Genomic DNA, 14,390 nt, shown 5'->3' with positions numbered 1-14,390 from the left:
CCTTATCCCAAGGATATGTATTTTACAAATTATCACAAATTCAGGTTATTAACAAGGATCCCTTTGGATCTGCACTTCAATATCATGGAGCATACACCTTTTTCAAGGATAGAATAAAGGTCACACGAGAAGTATCTGATTCAAAAACAAGGCGTAAAAAACTTCCGAATTCTGGAATCAATGAATGGAAAGACTGGTTAAGAGGTCATTATCAATACAATTTATCTCAGACTAGATGGTCCAGATTAGTACCGCAAAAATGGCGAAATAGAGTCAATCAACACCGCATGATTCAAAATAAAGACTTCAATTTTTAGATTCATATGAAAAAAACCGATTCATTCATTACAAGAATGAAAATTCTTATGGAGAGAATTCATTGTCGAGTAAAAATAAAAAACAGTACAGATATGTTCTTTTAGCACATAAGTATATTAATTATGAGGATAGAAAGAACCCATATATTTATGGGTCCCCTTTACAGGTAAATGAGGGACGAAAGATTTCATATAATTACCACACACCTAAACTCGAATTATTTTATGTATTAGGGAGTACAGCTAGTAGTGATTATTTAGGGAAAGAGTGTATTATTGATACAGGTCAAAATCTAGATCGAAAATATTTTGAGTGCGGAATTCTAAATTTTTGTCTTAAAAAAAATCTCGATATTGAAACCAGGACTAACATGGGCGCGAGGACTAACATTAGCAAAGATACTAAGACGAGAACTAATGATTATAAAATAATTGAGAAAAAGGATCTTTTTTATCTCAATCTCATGATTGATCAAAAAATTAACCCATCCAATAAAAAAGGTTTTTTTTTTGATTGGATGGGAATGAATGAAGACGTGTTATATGGTCCCATACCGAATCTGGAACCTTGGTTCTTCCAAGAATTTAGACTGCTTTATGATGCATATAAGATTAAACCCTGGATTATACCAATCCAATTACTTTTTTTTAATTTTAATGGAAATGAAAATATTAGTAGAAATATCAATGGAAATCAAAAAGAGAGTCTTCGTATATCATCCAATCAAAAAGAAGAATATCTTGAATTAGAGAATCGAAATCAAGAAGAAAAAGAACAGCGGGGCCAAGAAGATTTTGGATCAGATCTACGAAACCAAAAGAATCTTGGATCAGATGCACGAAACAAAAAAAAAGATTTTGAAAAGGATTACGCGGAAACCGAATCAGACATTAAAAATAAAAAACGTAAAAAGAAAAGGAAATCTAAAAGCAAGAAGGAGGCAGAACTTGATTTTCTCCTGAAAAAGTATTTGCTTTTTCAATTGAGATGGGATGAACCTCTGAATCAAAGAATAATCAATAATGTTAAGGTATATTGTTTCCTGCTTAGACTGAAAAATCCAAGTGAAATTGCTATATCCTCTATTGAAAGAGGAGAAATGCGCCTGGATGTAATGCTGATTGATAAGGAGCTAACAATTACGGAATTGATAAGAAAGGGAATATTCATTATCGAACCGGTTCGTCTGTCTCTAAAACGGGATGGGCAATTTCTTATGTATCAAACCATAAGTATTTCATTGGCCCATAAGAGTAAGCACAAAACAAATCGAAGATTCCGAAAAAGGAAATATGTTGATGAGAATAATTTCGATGGATCTATTGCACAAGATAGAAAAACGCTTGGGAATGGAGACGAAAATCATTATGATTCACTTTTTATTCCTGAAAATATTCTATCTCCTGTACGTCGTAGAGAATTAAGAATTCTAATGGATTTAAATTCCGGAAATGGGAATGTTGTGGATAGAAATACAGTACTTTGCAACGGGAATAACATAAAAAATTGTGTGCAATTTTTAGATGAGAATAAGTATCTTGATACAGATACAAATAAATGCATTCAATTTAAATTGTTTCTTTGGCCCAATTATCGATTAGAAGATTTAGCTTGTATGGATCGCTATTGGTTTGATACCAATAATAGTAGTCGTTTCAGTATGTTAAGGATACATATGTACCCACGATACAGAATTATTTGATGATATATTATCTATTTTTTTTATGGTATATTTTCTTTTTCTATATATCACGCTCACATCCGGTAGACTAGGACAGACGTATTTACATGCACGCTGTCTTCCATTCCATTCTGATACATGATAGTAATAGTAATTCAATAACGTATTAATTGGATCTAGGAATGAATCGGCGGAATCTTCTTAGGCCAAAATCATTTTATATTTCGTGGGTGCAAAAATGTAACATGCTTTCGTATCCGAATCAAATTACAAATGAAATTGGATTTATTAAATTGTTTTTTTGATAAAAAACAAAGTACTATATGAATAAATCTGGATTCCTGTGTGTACCAGATTGAAAGATTGAAATAACTGTCATTATTATTATATTATTCCTGACCGGTAAAACCCATATTTGTGAAAAAGAAAGAAAAAAAAGAAAGAGAAGAATTATTTTTATGATAAAAAGTTCATTCATCTCAGTTATTCCGCAAGAAGAAAAAGGAAAAAACAGGGGATCCGTTGAATTTCAAGTATTCAATTTTACTAATAAGATACGTAGACTTACTTCACATCTAGAATTGCACAGAAAAGACTATTTCTCTCAGAGAGGTCTGCGGAAGATTTTGGGAAAACGTCAACGGCTGCTGGCTTATTTGTCAAAAAAAAATAGAGTACGTTATAAGGAATTAATTGGTCAGCTGAATATTCGGGAGCCAAAACCGCGTTAATTTGAGGATTGGGGATTCATTTGAATTATTTGGTTTATTAGTATTAGATCTTGAATTTTGATGAACCTCGTTTTGTTTTCGATAATTCATGAATAATGAATCGGGGAAGAAAACATATGACTGTACCGGCTACAAGAAAAGACCTCATGATAGTCAATATGGGTCCTCACCACCCATCAATGCATGGTGTTCTTCGACTCATCGTTACTCTGGATGGTGAAGATGTTATTGACTGTGAACCCGTATTAGGTTATTTACATAGAGGAATGGAAAAAATTGCGGAAAACCGAACAATTATACAATATCTGCCTTATGTAACACGTTGGGATTATTTAGCAACTATGTTCACGGAAGCAATAACGGTAAATGGACCAGAACAGTTGGGAAATATTCAAGTACCTAAAAGAGCTAGCTATATCAGAGTAATTATGCTGGAGTTGAGTCGTATAGCTTCTCATTTGTTATGGCTGGGGCCTTTTATGGCGGATATCGGTGCACAAACTCCTTTCTTCTATATTTTAAGAGAAAGGGAATTGCTATATGATCTATTTGAAGCTGCCACAGGTATGCGAATGATGCACAATTACTTCCGTATCGGAGGAGTAGCTTCTGATCTACCTTATGGTTGGATAGATAAATGTTTGGATTTCTGCGATTATTTTTTAACAGAGGTAGTGGAATATCAAAAACTTATTACGCGGAATCCCATTTTTTTGCAACGAGTTGAAGGAGTAGGCATTATTGGTGGAGAAGAAGCAATAAATTGGGGTTTATCAGGACCAATGTTACGAGCTTCCGGAATCCAATGGGATCTTCGTAAAGTTGATCATTATGAGTGTTACGATGAATTCGATTGGGAGGTCCAGTGGCAAAAAGAAGGAGACTCATTAGCTCGTTATTTAGTGCGAATCGGTGAAATGACGGAATCCGTAAAAATTATTCAACGAGCTATAGAAGGAATTCCGGGAGGGGCCTATGAGAATTTAGAAGTGCGACGCTTTGATGGAGGGCGCCATTCCGAATGGAATGATTTTGATTATCGATTCATTAGTAAAAAACCTTCACCCGCTTTTGAATTGTCGAAGCAAGAACTTTATGTAAGAGTAGAAGCCCCCAAGGGAGAATTAGGCATTTTTTTGATAGGAGATAATAGTGTTTTTCCTTGGAGATGGAAAATTCGTCCACCAGGTTTCATCAATTTGCAAATTCTTCCTCAGTTAGTTAAAAGAATGAAATTGGCTGATATCATGACGATACTAGGTAGTATAGATATCATTATGGGAGAGGTTGATCGTTGAAATGACAATTGATACGACAGAAATACAAGCTATCAATTCTTTTTCCAGATCGGAGTATTTAGAAGAAGTCTATAGCCTCATATGGGCGCTTGTCCCTATTTTTACTCCTGTATCAGGAATCACAATAGGAGTACTCGTGATTGTGTGGTTAGAAAGAGAAATATCTGCAGCATTACAACAACGTATTGGGCTTGAATACGCCGGTCCTTTGGGAATTCTTCAAGCTCTAGCGGATGGGACTAAGCTACTTTTGAAAGAGGATCTTCTCCCATCTAGGGGGGATATTCGTTTATTCAGTATCGGCCCGTCTATAGCGGCCATATCCATTTTTTTTAGTTATTCAGTAATTCCTTTTGGGTATCGCCTTGTTCTGGCCGATCTCAGTATAGGTGTTTTTTTCTGGATCGCCATTTCCAGTATTGTCCCTATTGGACTTCTTATGTCAGGATATGGCTCGAATAATAAATATTCCTTTTCAGGTGGTCTACGAGCTGCTGCTCAATCGATTAGTTATGAAATACCATTAACTCTATGTGTGTTATCAATATCTCTACGTGTGATTCGTTGGAACATCAACTTTACCTTACCCACTTGTTTTAGGAAAGAAGATTGAATGTACTGATTGTATAAATATCTTCACTTTTCTTTATTCATCACTTGGGTCGATGAGCTAAACCAGATAGTTATATGAGTGAAACAAAACTGCTTATTAATTTGCAGTAATAAGATTGATTCTCATTCCCTATGTACGAGAGTAAGGTAGAAGTAAACATAAGCAGCGTAAACTGTTTACCCCAAGATTGGATGATTAGTCATCATGGCTTGAAGCGGGTACAAAAGATCACTTGTATGGGTTTTTACAATTTTATCCATATTTTGAATCAATCAAAAAAAGGGTGGGTGGTTAGGAACACTAAGATACGCAAAGGATTAGTAATGGAAATAATGTAAGGTATCCAAAGAGATATTTTTGCATGAAAGGAATCATAATGAGGGCTTTACGTTGGTAGAAATGATCAAGGAGTACTTCCCGATGATTCCGATCCAGAGTATACTCCTACCCACTGATTAAAGAAATAACTATTGGGAACGAAATAATCCTTTATTTTATTTTTTAGAATCCCCTTCTGAGAAAGAAGAACAGGAACGAAAGAAATGGAATGCAATAGGAAAAATTAAAATGATAAGAGATCTTTTTTTATTCTTTTTTTTTCTGATCTACATTTATATAGATGGAATGGAATTCTTATCAGGATTCATGAATTGGTGCGGGGTCTAATTATTTTTCGTAATCGCGCAATCTATGGGTCGAAATTTTTACCGATACAGCGCATATTTTATTGAAGGATTCAGTTATTGCTGAACAAAGAAAAATTTTGTAATTTGCATTAAAAAAAAAAATAAGGATGAGATCAATTCCGAAGCACTTTTATTTGTTATTATAGCAGACAGAATTCCATTGGTTTAATTAGGGACTCCCCGATGCATCTTTACTCTAGCTACTCCACAAAAAAAGCAAGCCGGGGGAATACCAAGTCAGTCCTTAAATTTATTTGTGGCCATCGAGGAGCCGTATGAAGCGGAGGTCTCATGTACGGTTCTGGAATAGCGATAGGAACAGTGATGTTATCATCGACTATAATTATCTAACAGTTCAAGTACGATTGATATAGTTGAGGCACAGTCTAAATATGGTTTTTGGGGGTGGAATCTTTGGCGCCAACCCATAGGGTTTATAGTTTTTCTAGTTTCTTCCCTAGCAGAATGTGAGAGATTACCCTTTGATTTACCAGAAGCGGAAGAGGAATTAGTAGCAGGTTATCAAACCGAATATTCGGGTATAAAATTTGGTTTATTTTACATTGCGTCTTACCTAAATCTACTAGTTTCTTCATTATTTGTAACAGTTCTGTACTTGGGGGGGTGGAATTCCTCTATTCCGTACATATTCATTCCGAAGCTTTTCGGAATAAATAAACCTGGTGGGGTCTTTGGAACGACAATTAGTATCTTCATTACATTAGCTAAAGCTTATTTGTTCCTGTTCATTCCTATCACAACAAGGTGGACTTTACCTAGGATGAGAATGGACCAACTATTAAATCTTGGATGGAAATTTCTTTTACCTGTTTCTCTAGGTAATCTATTATTGACAACTTCTTTCCAACGCCTTTCGCTGTAACAGAATATGAAATTCTAGGTTCATAACCTCTCTCAAGCAAGAGAAAGAAACATCAAATTATTCATGGATATCCACGATATGTTCCCTATGGTGACTGGGTTCATGAATTATGGTCAACAAACAGTACGAGCTACAAGGTACATTGGTCAAAGTTTCATGATTACTTTATCCCACGCGAATCGTTTACCTGTAACTATTCAATATCCTTATGAAAAATTGATCACATCAGAGCGTTTCCGCGGTCGAATCCACTTTGAATTTGATAAATGTATTGCTTGCGAAGTATGTGTTCGTGTATGTCCCATAGATTTACCTGTTGTTGATTGGAGATTGGAAACAGATATTAGAAAGAAACGGCTGCTTAATTATAGTATTGATTTTGGAATCTGTATATTTTGTGGCAACTGCGTCGAGTATTGTCCAACAAATTGTTTATCAATGACTGAGGAATATGAACTTTCTACTTATGATCGTCACGAATTGAATTATAATCAAATTGCTTTGGGTCGTCTACCAGTGTCAATAATGGGGGATTACACAATTCAAACAAACAATTATGAATATGAATTCCACTCAAATAAATAAAAATAGCCGCGGATAAACTAAACCCCTTTTCCTTTTTCAATAATGATAATGATTACCAAAATTACCAAATTACTAAGATTCTGTTTTGATCAGGGTTCTTTCTTTTTGGTTCGGCAGTAACCACAAATCATAAATATAACTACTGATTTGTGGGAATCATGGCTTTATTTGAATTGAAAATGGAATTCATATATCTGTGGTTATTTCGAAATATACAATTCCGAACTACACTTTCACTTTCAGATACAGAAGTGGGATTGGTCCAATAACAGTATCTACGTCAATCCACATCCCATTAAGATTTAATTCAATTAAGAACGTATCATCATTGACAAGAAAAAAATAGGGTAACCCCCTTTTCCTGGCCCGGTCAGTAAGGTCATGAAATATTTCTACTTAATTTATCTCTTATTTTACGCATAATGGATTTACCTGGACCAATACATGATATTCTTTTAGTATTTCTGGGATCAGGACTTATATTAGGAAGTCTCGGAGTGGTATTACTTACGAGTCCAATTTTGTCTGCCTTTTCTTTGGGATTGGTTCTTGTTTCTATAGCCTTATTCTATATTCCATCTAACTCCTATTTTGTAGCTGCTGCACAGCTCCTCATTTACGTGGGGGCCGTAAATGTCTTAATCATATTTGCCGTGATGTTCATGAAAGGTTCAGAATATTCCAATTATTTCTCTCTTTGGACCGTTGGGGATGGGGTTACTTTACTGGTTTGTACAAGTATTTTGTTTTCATTAATTACTACTATCTTAGATACGTCGTGGTACGGGATTATTTGGACTACAAGATCAAGCCAGATTATAGAACAGGACCTGATAAGTAACGTTCAACAAATTGGGATTCATTTATCAACGGATTTTTATCTTCCATTTGAACTTGTTTCTATAATTCTTTTAGTTGCTTTGATAGGTGCAATTGCTATGGCTCGTCAGTAAAAAAGAGTTAGGATTAGAAATAAAAAATCAAAGAAAAAAAAAAAAAAATAAGGCCTCGGCCTTGTTCTGCCTTATTGCTTATTGTTAGTACATCTATTTTCCTTCAATTCTATTTTTGTTCATATGGAATGTCAAATAATAAAAGGTTTAGTTCTATCCATTGCCAATGCTTTCGTTTGTTACGCACTTGTTATATTCGAGTCAATCAAATCGGTTAAAAAATTGTTGTTCATATTGAAATGAATCGAGATTGATGAGGAGTTAGTCAATGATGCTCGAACACGGACTTGTTTTGAGTGCCTATTTATTTTCTATCGGTATTTATGGATTGATCACAAGTCGAAACATGGTTAGAGCACTTATGTGCCTTGAGCTTATACTGAATGCGGTTAATCTAAATCTCGTAACATTTTCTGATTTATTTGATAGTCGTCAATTAAAAGGAGACATTTTATCGATCTTTGTTATAGCTATTGCCGCCGCTGAAGCAGCTATTGGACCGGCTATTGTTTCGTCGATCCATCGTAACAGAAAATCAACTCGTATCAATCAATCAAATTTGTTGAATAAATAATCGTAGTCGTAATGATATAGATATAAATAAACACAGATATCCTTCTATATATTCTATATATATATATATATATGGATAGAATATGGATAAATAGATATAATTTATCTAATTCTAAAATTAGAATTAACATGTCTAACTAATTCATGTTTGCCGAAACGTAAGAAATCAAAGTATCCTGGCTCTTTCTCATGAACAGATCCAGCAATCTATTGATTCTAAAAAAACAAATTAAGGTAACCCACTGATTCGTCTGGTGTCTAGAATACATGATTTATTTACTACTTCTTTTTTTACCAGATCGAAAATCAAATTAATAATAATAATATTCAAAAATTTTATATATCCAATGTCACATTCAGTAAAGATTTATGATACCTGTATAGGATGTACTCAATGTGTACGAGCGTGTCCCACAGATGTATTGGAAATGATACCTTGGGACGGCTGTAAAGCTAAGCAAATAGCTTCTGCTCCAAGAACGGAGGACTGCGTAGGTTGTAAAAGATGTGAATCCGCTTGTCCAACGGATTTCTTGAGCGTCCGGGTTTATTTATGGCATGAGACAACTCGCAGTATGGGTCTAGCTTATTGATACGTTCTAGAAAACTCCACTTGAATACATTTGATTCCTCTTTACCGACAAAGACCCGTACTCGGGAAAATAGAATAGAATATATTATTCTGGGGGCGGGTCTTTCTGGTCAAAGTCTATCTTGTCTTTACCACGAGCTATTTTCCTTGGTTAACAATAATTGTTATTTTGCCGATATCCGCGGGTTTGTTAATTTTTTTTCTCCCTCATAGGGGGAATAAGGGGGTTAGATGGTATACTATGTGCATATGCTTTTTAGAGCTGCTTCTAACAACCTATGCATTCTGTTATCATTTCCAATTCGACGACCAATTAATCCAATTGGAGGAGGATTATAAATGGATAAATATTTTTGATTTTCACTGGAGACTGGGAATTGATGGACTTTCCATAGGACCCATTTTACTAACGGGATTCATTACTACTTTAGCTACCTTAGCGGCTTGGCCAATTACTCGGGATTCTCGATTGTTCCATTTCCTTATGTTAGCAATGTACAGTGGTCAAATAGGATTATTTTCCTCTCGAGACCTTTTACTTTTTTTCGTCATGTGGGAGTTAGAATTAATTCCTGTTTACCTACTTCTATCCATGTGGGGGGGTAAGAAACGTTTGTACTCAGCTACAAAGTTCATTTTGTACACTGCAGGGGGTTCCATTTTTCTTTTAATAGGAGTTCTAGGTATGGGTTTATACGGGTCGAATGACCCAACATTAAATTTTGAAACATCAGCTAATCAATCATATCCCGCGGCATTGGAAATAATATTATATTTGGGCTTCCTTATTGCTTATGCTGTCAAATCACCGATTATACCCCTACATACATGGTTACCAGATACCCATGGGGAAGCACATTACAGTACATGTATGCTTCTAGCCGGAATCTTATTAAAAATGGGAGCATATGGATTGATTCGGATCAATATGGAATTATTACCCCATGCTCATTCTATATTTTCTCCATGGTTGATGATAGTAGGAGCAATTCAAATAATCTATGCAGCTTCAACTTCTCCTGGTCAAGGCAATTTTAAAAAGAGAATAGCCTATTCTTCCGTATCTCATATGGGTTTCATAATTATAGGAATTGGTTCCATAACCGATACGGGACTCAACGGAGCCATTTTACAAATAATCTCTCATGGATTTATTGGTGCTGCACTTTTTTTCTTGGCGGGAACGAGTTATGATCGAATACGTCTTGTTTATCTCGACGAAATGGGCGGAATTGCGATCCCAATGCCAAAAATATTTACCATGTTCAGTAGTTTTTCGATGGCTTCTCTTGCATTGCCGGGAATGAGTGGTTTTGCTTCGGAGTTATTAGTTTTTTTTGGAATAATTACTAGCTCTAAATATTTTATAATTCCCAAAATACTAATTACTTTTGTAATGGTTATTGGAATTATATTAACTCCTATTTATTCATTATCTATGTTACGCCAGATGTTCTATGGATACAAGCTTTTCAATGTTACAAACTCTTATTTTTTTGATTCTGGACCACGAGAATTATTTATTTCGACCTGTATCTTTTTACCTGTAATAGGTATTGGTCTTTATCCCGATTTCGTTCTCTCGTTATCAGTTGACAAGGTCGAAGCTATTCTATCTAAATTTTTTATAAATAATTAGATAGAATAAGACATAAAGTCAAAAACTCCTTTGATTTTTAAAATCATTTTATTTTCTATAACTATAAATGAAAAAATCAAAAGAAAAAGAGTGAAGTGGTTTTGAATTGTAATCAGAAACATCCGGAGTTTTTGAGAACCAATGTAATGGTTCTCAAAAACTCGAAAAACTTTCGCTATCTAAGGGGACCACTATGGACTCTTCAAGCTTTTTCTTCAATTAGATGTTAATGTGAATGAACCATAACTATGTAGTCCTACCCCTAATAGATTGACCCCGAAATAACATATCCAAATTATAAGAAATCCCGCAGAAGCCACAATTGCGGAATTCACACCTTGCAAACTTTGAGCCGTTCTAGTATGTAAATAAATTGCGAATATGGTCCAAGTAATAAATGCCCAAGTTTCCTTAGGGTCCCAATTCCAATAAGATCCCCATGCCTCATTAGCCCATACTGCTCCCGAAAGAATACCTATGGTTAAAAAAGTAAATCCTAGACTAATAACACGATAACTCCAATGATCCAACCGTCGAGTAAATTGAGACTTGTGATAATTTCTAAATGAAAGAAAGGAGGTGCTTTGTAAAACACTTCCTTTTTCATTTAAGTATTGTATCTCATCAAAATAAAATGATCCAATTAGTAAATTTTTACTTTTATCAAGAATATCTATGTTTTTTCTAAGTGTAATGACTAAAAGAGCTACTGATAATAACGATCCGCATAAAAGAGCTGCGTAGCTCAATAACATCATACTCACGTGCATCATTAACCACTGGGATTGTAGAGCAGGCACTAATATTGCGGATTGCTGCATTTCAGTTAAAAGTCCCGAAGTGGCAAAGCCTTGAGTCAAAATAGTACCTGGAGCTGTTATTGCGCTTAAATCATTTTTATGGTTCCGTATTTTCGAAACCATATGAAAAATGGAGAGAAACTCCACGAAAGGAACATTAATGATCCATATAAATCATTTAATGGGAAATGTCTCGAATAAATCCAACGAGTAACTAATAATCCTGTTATACAGAAAAAAGTAACTATCATACCTTTTTCTGACGAATCACATAGTCCTACGATTTCATGAACTAGTAATTTCATTAAATGAATCGTAATGACAATTGAAATGATCGAAAAAGAGATGTGAGTTAATATATGTTCTAAAGTATCAAATATCATAAAAAACGATTAAAAAAAAAAAGAAAAGGGGGTTTTCAATTATAGAAATCCGGAATTGAATTCAGTATAGGATCTATTGTGCCCTTTTAGAGAATGCCGCCACTCGGATTCGAACCGAGATGCTCTGGCACTGCTTCCTAAGAGCAGCGTGTCTACCAATTTCACCATGGCGGCTTGATCGAAATAATAATAGCCCAGATTAGATTCATTCGTCGATGCAATCAATGTTATTTATTTTCCGAAATATTAGAAAGGAATGGTTGAATAAAAAAAAATTGTTCAAATAAATATTTGAACGTTCAATAATACTTAGCTTAGTATCATGATATGTTATCAGTTTTAACAATGGGATTTCATGTAGTATAAGTTTTCCCGGAACAGTTGGATTTAGATGATTATGTCCTTAGTCTACATATATAACTAAGAATTTCCTTTTCCAATCTATTTCTGTATAATTCATTTTCCATTTATCTGATTTAATGCATGCGAAAAAAAAAAACAAGTGAAGTGATGGGGAAAATGACAATCCCCATCTCGTGAATTATAAAAACATAAAAAGTGAAATCCTTATCTTGTATGTAACTGCTTTTGTTTGAAGTTTGAAAAAAAAAAAGAGTCCCTTTTTTAGACTCCCGTTAGACAGAAAAATGGAATTCGTTTTCTACATGCGAAAATAAAATATCGGGTTCTATCTCATATGGATGAGTTCAAAACATTAGTTAATGTAAATTATTAATTTTCTATTGTATATTGTAAATCATCCAATTCATCGAGTGATATTGATTTAGAGTATTGTATTCCAAGGCCTTATTATTGTCGCACAAAAAAACTTTTTGAATGCCCAGTAGAAATAGATTTAGCTAGGGATAAAGCCTTTTCCCTGGCCCAATAACCTCTTTTTTTCCAAATATTTCTACGAATACGCTTCTTTGACATAGAAGTACGTTTCTTTGGAACTGCCATCTTAAAATAAAAAAGTTACTCATTTAGATAGTTGGATGTGAAAGACATGTATTGCTCAAAAAGGATCGTTCTTTCTATCTTTCTATTCATTATCCATATTTATTCTATAGCGAATACCCTCTTGATTTGATTACATAAAAAATATGGATACATGTACATCGATATAGTATCACTCGGGATAAAAATAAAATAAAAAATAAAAGTTTAAGATAAGAGCAGAACCCTTACCTATACTTACCTATATCTAATTTAAGAAAACAATAATGTAACATTTTCTATTATCTATTAATTAATAAATTTAATCAATCTCGAAAGTAGAGTATCCATAATTATTAATTATTAATATTAAATAAAGACTAATAAAATTAATTGATAAAGAAAAAGAATATTAATTGGAGTAATCCTTTATTTAAGTTTTATGCAAAATAACGAGTATTATAGGATTTCTAATAAACATAAGTTTTTTTTATTGGAATAAAAGCTAATCAATCAGTTCCACAATGAATTAGTTAGTAACTAGTCCTAAACTAACTAAAATAACTCGATCTTTATTAGATCGAGTTATTGGCAAATGCTATATTCCAGAATCAAGAATCAAGTCTTTTTTTTTGATAGAATTTTGTCTTACTATATGGATATAAATCGCCGTAGTATTAGAATGATTGAAAATCTCATACTCTGTTCTATATGTTATGTTAATAAATATCTTATTAATTACTAAGCATTAATAGTAAAATTAAAATAGTAATTTAATTTGGTTATTTGAGGAAATGCAACTTCTCAATTCGAATAATTGGAAGATTTTAAATATCTGGTAAAGAATCAAAATAATTAATGATTTCAAATCATATTTCATATTTGAGTTCTCTTAATGAAATAAAGGCTGGTGAATCGGAAACAATTAAATAAAAAAAAAAAGGTTTTATTTTATGGAACATACATATCAATATGCATGGATCATACCTTTCATTCCACTTCCAGTTACTATATTAATAGGATTGGGACTTCTGCTTGTTCCGACCGCAACAAAAAGCATTCGCCGTGTGTTGGCTTTTCCTAGTGTTGCATTGCTAAGCATAGCGCTGGGGTTTTCGGCCGATCTAGCTATTCAACAAATAAAAGGGGGTTCCGCTTATCAATATCTATGGTCTTGGACCATCAATAATGATTTTTCCTTAGAGTTTGGCTACTTGATCGACTCACTTACTTCTATTATGTCAATACTAATCACTACTGTTGGAATAATGGTTCTTATTTATAGTGACAATTATATGTCTCACGATCAAGGGTATTTGAGATTTTTTGCTTATATGAGTTTTTTCAATGCTTCCATGTTGGGATTAGTTACTAGCTCTAATTTGATACAAATTTATATTTTTTGGGAACTCGTGGGAATGTGCTCCTACCTATTAATAGGATTTTGGTTCACACGACCAATTGCGGCCAATGCTTGTCAAAAAGCGTTTGTAACTAATCGTGTAGGGGATTTTGGTTTATTATTAGGAATCTTAGGTCTTTATTGGATAACAGGCAGTTTCGAATTTAGGGATTTGTTCGAAATTTTCAATAACTTGATCCATAATGATGGGGTCAATTTTTTATTTGCGACTCTGTGTGCCTCTCTATTATTTCTCGGTTCAGTTGCTAAATCTGCACAATTCCCCCTTCATGTATGGTTACCTGATGCAATGG

This window comes from Aristolochia californica, unplaced genomic scaffold, assembly GCF_029961685.1.
Source record: "Aristolochia californica isolate CCGP_79_NKW_82.1479 unplaced genomic scaffold, dmAriCali1.0.hap1 SCAF_285, whole genome shotgun sequence".
NCBI lineage: Eukaryota > Viridiplantae > Streptophyta > Magnoliopsida > Piperales > Aristolochiaceae > Aristolochia > Aristolochia californica.
The sequence above is the reverse complement of the archived record's forward strand: the minus strand, read 5'-3'. Positions refer to the sequence as shown.